This window comes from Mustelus asterias, chromosome 18 (genome assembly GCF_964213995.1).
Source record: "Mustelus asterias chromosome 18, sMusAst1.hap1.1, whole genome shotgun sequence".
NCBI lineage: Eukaryota > Metazoa > Chordata > Chondrichthyes > Carcharhiniformes > Triakidae > Mustelus > Mustelus asterias.
The window spans coordinates 9716964-9724347 of NC_135818.1; positions in this window are offsets into that span (position 1 = coordinate 9716964).

Consider the following 7384-nt stretch of genomic DNA (forward strand, 5'->3'; position numbering starts at 1 on the left):
ACAGTGTATACAGGGACTAACCATGAATATATTCTTCCTTAAGTTTGATCTAAAGGGTTGGGAGTATTGACTTTCAGTTCTCTTTCCGATGCATTTTCCTTTCAAAAATATTTGGAGAATTGATAAATGGGTTTTCCTCTTGAATTTCACAAACTATACATGTGTTTGAACACATCTGTTAACCACATTCCTTGACACGTGTGTGATGTTTAGTTAGATGTATATTCTGAACGCTTGGGACATTTATTATTCATGTCTCTGTAACTGATGGGAATTTGAGCTCTCTCTAATGGAAACTGTTTTACGATCTGTCTTTTCTTATTAAATCAAAGGGAAGCAAAGATTAAAGCTATGAAAAGGAAAGAAAAATAGGACGTCTTTTTATTCATTCATAGGATGTTGGGCATCGCTGACAGGGCCGGGATTTATTGCCCATCCTTAATGAGAAGGTGGTGGTGAGCCGCTTTCTTGAACTTGCTGCAATTTGGGTGGTGTAGGTACACCCATAGCGCTGTTAGGAGGGGAATTCCAGGATTTTGACCCAGCGACGATGAAGGAATGGCGATCCAGTTTCAAGTCAGGAGGGGTGTGCGACTCAGAGGAGAACATTCAGGTGGTGGTGTTCCCATGCACCTGTTGTCCTTGTTCTTCTAGGTGGTAGAGAATGCAGGAAGGTGTTGTCGAAGGAGCCTTGGTGAGTTGCTGCAGTGCATCTTGCAGATGGTTCACACTGCAGGCACTGTGCACTGATGGCGGAAGATGTGAATGTTTAAAGTGGACGGGGTACAAATCTAGCGGGGCTGCTTTGTCCTGGATTGTGTAGAGCTTCTTGAGTGTTGTTGGAGCTGCATTCCTCAGGGCAAGTGGATCAGAGCTCATCACAACACTGACTTGTGCCTCATAGGGGCGGCACGGTGGCACAGCGGTTAGCACTGCTGCCCCATAGCACCAGGGACCCAGATTCGATTCCCGACTTGGATCACTGTCTGTCTGCATGGGTTTCCTCTGGGTGCTCCGGTTTCCTCCCACAGTCCAAGGATGTGCAGATTAGGTGGATTTGCTGTGCTAAATTGCCTCTCAGTGTCAGGGGGACTAACTAGGGTAAATGTATGGGATTATGAGGATAGGGCCTGGGTGAGATTGTGGTTGGTGCAGACTTGATGGGCCGAATGGGCTCCTTCTGCATTGTAGGATTCTATGATTCTACAGATGGTAGAAAGACTGTGGGGAGTCAGAATTGGAGTGTGCAACGCTGTACAATCATCAGTGAACATCCCCACTTCTGACCTTCTGATGGAAGGAAGGGTGGCATGGTGGCACAGTGGTTGGCACTGCTGCCTCACAGCGCCAGGGACCCTGGTTCAACTCCAGCTTTGGTGACTGTCCGTTTGGAGTTTGTACATTCTCTCCGTGTCTGCGTGGGTTTCCTTGGGTGCTCCAGTTTCCTCCCACAGTCAAAAGATGTGTGGGTTAGGTTGATTGGCCATGATAATTTGCCCTTTAGTGTCAGGAAGATTTGTGGGATAAATACGTGGGTTTATGGGACCAGGGGGGGGATTGCTTTTGGTGCAGGCCCGATGGGCTGAATGGCCTCCTCCTGCGCTGTAGGGATTCTATGGTCAGTGATAAAGCCACATGAGGTCATTGGACCTAGGGCAGTGCCCTGAAGAACTCTGACAGCAATGTCCAGGCGCTGAGGTAACTTCTGACAACCACAACCATCTTCCTTTGTGCAAGGCATGATAGCAGCCAGTGGAGAGTTTCCCCTCAATTCCCATAGACTTTAATTTTATTAGCGTTCTCGATCTCACACTCAGTCAACTGGTGCCTAGATGTCAAGGAGATTCACTTCTCCTTCACCTCGGGGTGAATTCAGTTCTTTTATCAATGGAACCAAATTAACCTTGCAGAAGGCGAACTGAGCATGGGCAAGCAGGAAGGTTATTGCTGCGCAAGTGCAGTTTGATCGCACTGTCAACAACCTCTCCCATCACTTTGCTGATGATTGAGAGAGTGTCTCTCTCTGCTTGAGTGGGAATTAATGGCGAGTCTCTCTGTGCTTCAGTTTCCCAATTATACAACAGCACAAATATTTCACACAGGCACACGGATGACATTCACTGGTCTTATTTTAACATACAAAAGGTCATTTAACTCATAAATTACTGCGGCTTGTTATGTGCTCATAACATTTGCTATTCTGTTACACAGTAATCCATTTAACAATGAGAACATCCTTTCCTGTTATGATCCTTAACAGCATCAAATGACTTGTCCCATCAAACCGCAGTGATATATTACACCATGAGGTTAATGGCGAAGCAAGTGTCCAGTCAGGACTCATTACCAAAAAGCACATGACTGACTTATTTCCTCCCCTTCTCTCTCCCTCCACATTACTCAACTCTTTCCAATTTCACCGCAGAACAAATTGGCTTCGCCAATCTGAGCTTGGCTACCATGATTGAAATCAAAAGTTTTGAACTTTTGAACAACTTGTGTTTGTTTATTTGCAACCTCCTCTTCCCCTTCAGAAGCACTCAAGACCAGCAGTGGGCAACCCACGGCCCGAGGGCCACATGAGGCCCATCCGGGTTCTGAGTGCAGCCCACGAGACATTTCTTTGACTGTTGCCCATGCGCTGGGTTGCCACATTCTGCTGATTTCCATCCACATGGTCATTTTCCAACTAGTATGAATTTTATAAGCTTACAAGTTTATTTATTAGTGTCACAAGTAGGCTTACATTAACACTGCAATGAAGTTACTGTGAAAATCCCCTAGTCGCCACATTCCAGCGCCTGTTCGGGTACACTGAGGGAGAATTTAGCACGGCCAATGCACCTAACCAGCACGTCTTTCGGACTGTGGAAGGAAACCGGAGCACCCGGAGGAAACCCACGCAGACACGGGGAGGACGTGCAGACTCCACACAGGCAGTGAGCCAAGCCGGGAATTAAACCCTGGTCCCCGGCGCTGTGCGACAACATTGCTAACCACTGTGCCACCGCGCCATGACTGAAGTGATACGCATATAAAGCAAGGGTGAGTGAAGTGAGGTGCGTGCTGATTGCTCACAACATTGACTGTGAGAGCCGTGCTCTCTGTGTCCAAAGTGTCAATAGAGCCGATTCTCCCAAAAGTGCTGAATTGGTGGGAAAACTGTTCTAGATCATGACTGTTTTCTCAGTTCAACTTCACACTCGAATCTCTGCACTGCAGAGGTCCCAGCCGTGAATCTCATTAAAAACCCAGGGGGAGCGGGATCTATTCATGCCGGAGTTTGGCAGTTCTGGAACTCTGTGCATGCGCAGTGGTCCCGATCTGTCAGTCTCCCCGTTTGCTGACCAGCTCGATCGCTGGCCAGCCTGGGATCCCCGCAGTGCTGCCCCTCCAGCGCCCCCCACAGCCCAATCGTGGCCCTCACAGCAATTCCCGGGTCAGCCTTGACCCACCCCCCTCCCCCTGAAGCGCCCCGAAGTCCAGCCCACCCCCCCAGCAGTGACGATCCCCCCACCCCCCTCACCCCGGCAGACCCCTGCCCTCGCTGCTGACCCCCTCCCCACCTCCCCCCCCCCCCCCCCCCCGGAGGCAGGCCCCCCCAGCAGACCACCACCCCCTCATCCCACCCCAATCACTGACCTTCCTCCAGCCCAGACCGATCCCCATACAGAGTGGCAGCGGGACCCCCCCACCCCCACCGATCGCCTCTAAGCCCCCACCCACAATAGGCCCCGCCTCCTTGGCACTGCCCGATGCCCAGTGGGCAGTGCCAAGGTGCCCCCGGACATGGGGACTTTGTCCCTTGGGCAGTGCCAGGGGAAACAGGCTGGCACTGCCATGGTGCCCATGCCCAGGGGGCACCATCCCCCCCACCGCCCGACCCCCTGGGGGGGCCCCAATTGCCCCCCCTTTATTCCGGCAGAGTCTCCCGCTAGTTCCCGCTAGCTACTCTAAACCCCGCCGGAATGAAGTGCTCCTGGCGGGGTGGGAGATTCTATTGGGACCAGCAAGTTCGCGATAATGAAATGTAAAACATATTTAAACTACATTAAAAAAAGATTGAAATCACATACCTCTCCTCGTCGGTTTCCAGCGCAGTCGCAACTCTGGCTCTGGGAGATGTGCATGCGTTCCCGGCGCATGCGCAAATCCCAGAACAAGGCCGATGATGCGCGTCTCCCACCGCGACCCGCCAGAAAGGTTGCAGGTTGGGATGGGAGAATCGCCCCCAATATTTCATTTGTTTTCAACATTTGAAGTTGATGACAGTTCTATTTTTTTTTATTCATTCATGGGGCATGGGCGTCGCTGGCTGGTCAGCAGTTATTGCCCATCCCTTGCCTTTACCCTTACTGAGTGGCTTGCTAGGCCATTCGAGAGGGGAGTTGAGAGTCAACCGCGTTGCTGTGGTTCTGGAGCCACATGTAGGCCTGACCAGGTAAGGATGGCAGATTTCCTTCCCTAAAGGACATTAGTGAACCAGATGGGTTTTTACGACAATCGATAATTGTTTCATGGTCATCAGTAGATTCTTAGTTCCAGATATTTTTTATTGAACTCAAATGCCACCATCTGCCTTGGTGGAATTAGGCCACTCGGCCCATCGAGTCTGCTCCTCCATTCAATCATGGCTGATATTTTTCTCATCCCCATTCTCCTGCCTTTTCCCCATGACCCCTGATCCATTCATTCATCAAGAACCTATCTATCTCTGTCTAAAAGACACTCAATGACCCGGCCTCCACAGCCTTCTGCGGCAAAGAGTTCCACAGGTTCACCACTCTCTGGCTGAAGAAATTCCTCCTCATCTCTGTATTAAAGGATCGTCCCTTTAGCCTGAGGTTGTTCCCTCTGGCTCTAATTTTTCCTACTAGTGGAAACATCCTCTCCACGTCCACTCTATCCAGGCCTCGCAGTATCCTGTAAGTTTCAATAAGATCCCCCCCATCCTTCTAAACTCCAACGCGTATAGACCCAGAGTCCTCAACCATTCACTTAATATATGAATGATTAAGCATTTTCTGTAACCTGTTATGAAATATTTGGTGTGCTTTAAATCTTATTCATGGGGTCATGATTAGTGAACAAGCCTGGTTTTGATCTTGTGGCCACTGAGATGAAGGAGGTTCACTCATGCGGCCCACTCACTAGGCTAGATTGCCCATCAGTTTAAGGTACAGAAGGTGTCACTGGGGGAGAATGCAATCCAAAATTCATTCAGGAGCAATGAGTTAAAGAACCTTAGCAGTAAGTCAGAAAGAGCCATAAATGATCTGTGCGGAGTTTGCCTATAGGTTTAGCTTACATGGTTATCTCATGTTCTTGGAGTTTCAGATTCTTAATCAGAAAACCGCTTTAAATTCACAACTTTAACAGACACTCATTTCCACACGTTACCAAGAACACAGCAGGGCAGTGAACCGTTCGGGCGAATAAAGAAATGTAGCACTTAAAATCATGCATTTGAACGAGGCATTGTGTTTTCATTTTTCTGTAGACATTTTGACTACAAGTCAGGCTCTACGCTCTCATATCATAAAATCATGTAACGCAGAAGAGGCCCTTCGGTCCATCGAGTCTCTACTGACACAACTGAACTCCCATCTAATCCCATCTGCCAGCACTTGGCCCATGGCCCTGAATGTTATGACGTGCCAATTGCTCATCCAGATACTTTTAAAGGACGTGAGGCAACCCGCCTCTCCCACCCTCCCAGGCAGCGCATTCCAGACCATCATCACCTTCTGGATAAAAAAATTCCACACCGCTCCCCCCCCCCCCCCCCCCCACAGCACTGCTGCCTCACAGCGCCAGGGACCTGGGTTCGATTCCCAGCTTGGGTCACTGTCTGTACGGAGTCTGCACATTCTCCCCGTGTCTGCGTGGGTTTCCTCCGGGTGCTCCGGTTTTCTCCCGCAGTCCGCAAGACGTGCTGATGAGGTACATTGACCATGCTAAATTGCCCCTTAGTGTACCCGAACAGGGGCGGAGTGTGGTGTCTAGGGGATTTTCATAGTAACTTCATTGCAGTGTTAATGTAAGCCTACTTGTGACACTAATAAATAAACTTAAACTTAAACCTTCTGCCCCTCACCCTGAACCTATATCCCCCTCGTGTCTGACCCATCAACTAAGGGGAACAGCTGCTCCCTATCCACTCTGTCCCTCATAATCCTGTACACCTCGATCAGGTCACCCCTCAGTCTTCTCTGCTCCAACGAAAACAACCCAAGCCTGTCCAGCTTCTGGCTGCTGAAATAAATGTTTACATGGATAGAGTGGCTGGCAATTGATTCAATCATCTCAAAGCAGTGTCTGTTAGTGCTACATGAAACTAAAAATAAATCAACGCTCAGGCTGGCCAATAGAAAATACTAACACTAGCTTAACCCTACCATTTCAAGCTTACTACTTTCTGTCTCCCTAATTTTCATTCCACAAAATACCCTTGCAGATTCCTTTCCAATGAACATTGCTTCTCTATGAAGCAGCCGACTTTCTCCTTCTCTCTGCGGCCATCAGCACTCATTCTCACATCCGTCAATGCAGTATCGAGCTCAGACTTATACTTCTTCTTCCTTGTAGTCATGGTGTCTCATGCCCTCTCTCTCTCTCTTTCATCTGCCTTTGAGTTCTCTGTCATTTCTCCCTCTCTCTTCTACCCATATCCAGTCTTCTACAATTAATGCCCTCCCACTTGTTTTCACACTATACTGTGGTCTCTAACCCTCTCATTTATTCTACGCATGCAATTTCCAGCGTTGACTGCGTGTCTGTCATCATTTGCTCCACCATTGTCTGACCTGGGGCAGGGGGGAGGGCTGCACAGTGGTTAGCACTGCTGCCTCACAGCACAAGGGACCTGGGTTCAATTCCAGCCTCGGGTCACTGCCTGTGTGGAGTTTGCACATTCTCCTTGTGTCCGGGTGCTCCAGTTCCCTCCCACACTCCAAAGATCTGCGGGTTAGGTGGATTGGCCATGCTAAATTGGCCCTTAGTGTCAGGGGGATTAGCAGGGTAAATATGTAGGGTTGCAGGGATAGGACCTGGATGGGATTGTTGTCAATGCAGGATTGATGGGCTGAATGGCCTTCTCCTGTACTGTAGGGATTCTATGATTTTAAGACCAGGATTCTCCCCGCCCTTGTAGAGGCTGACATACTCAACCTGTTTGGCCGCGTTATGAACACCCCTTCCTGGGCTCTCAAGTCCCAGGGTGGGACTTGAACCCAGGGCTTCTGGCTCAGAGGCAGGGATGCTAACCCACTGCGCCACAAGCCCTTCCCAGCTTTTGTCGCCCATCCCTAACTGTCCTTGAGAAGGTGTTGGTGAGCTACCTTCTTGAATTGCTACAATTCATGAGGTGGTGAGGCATCCCTTA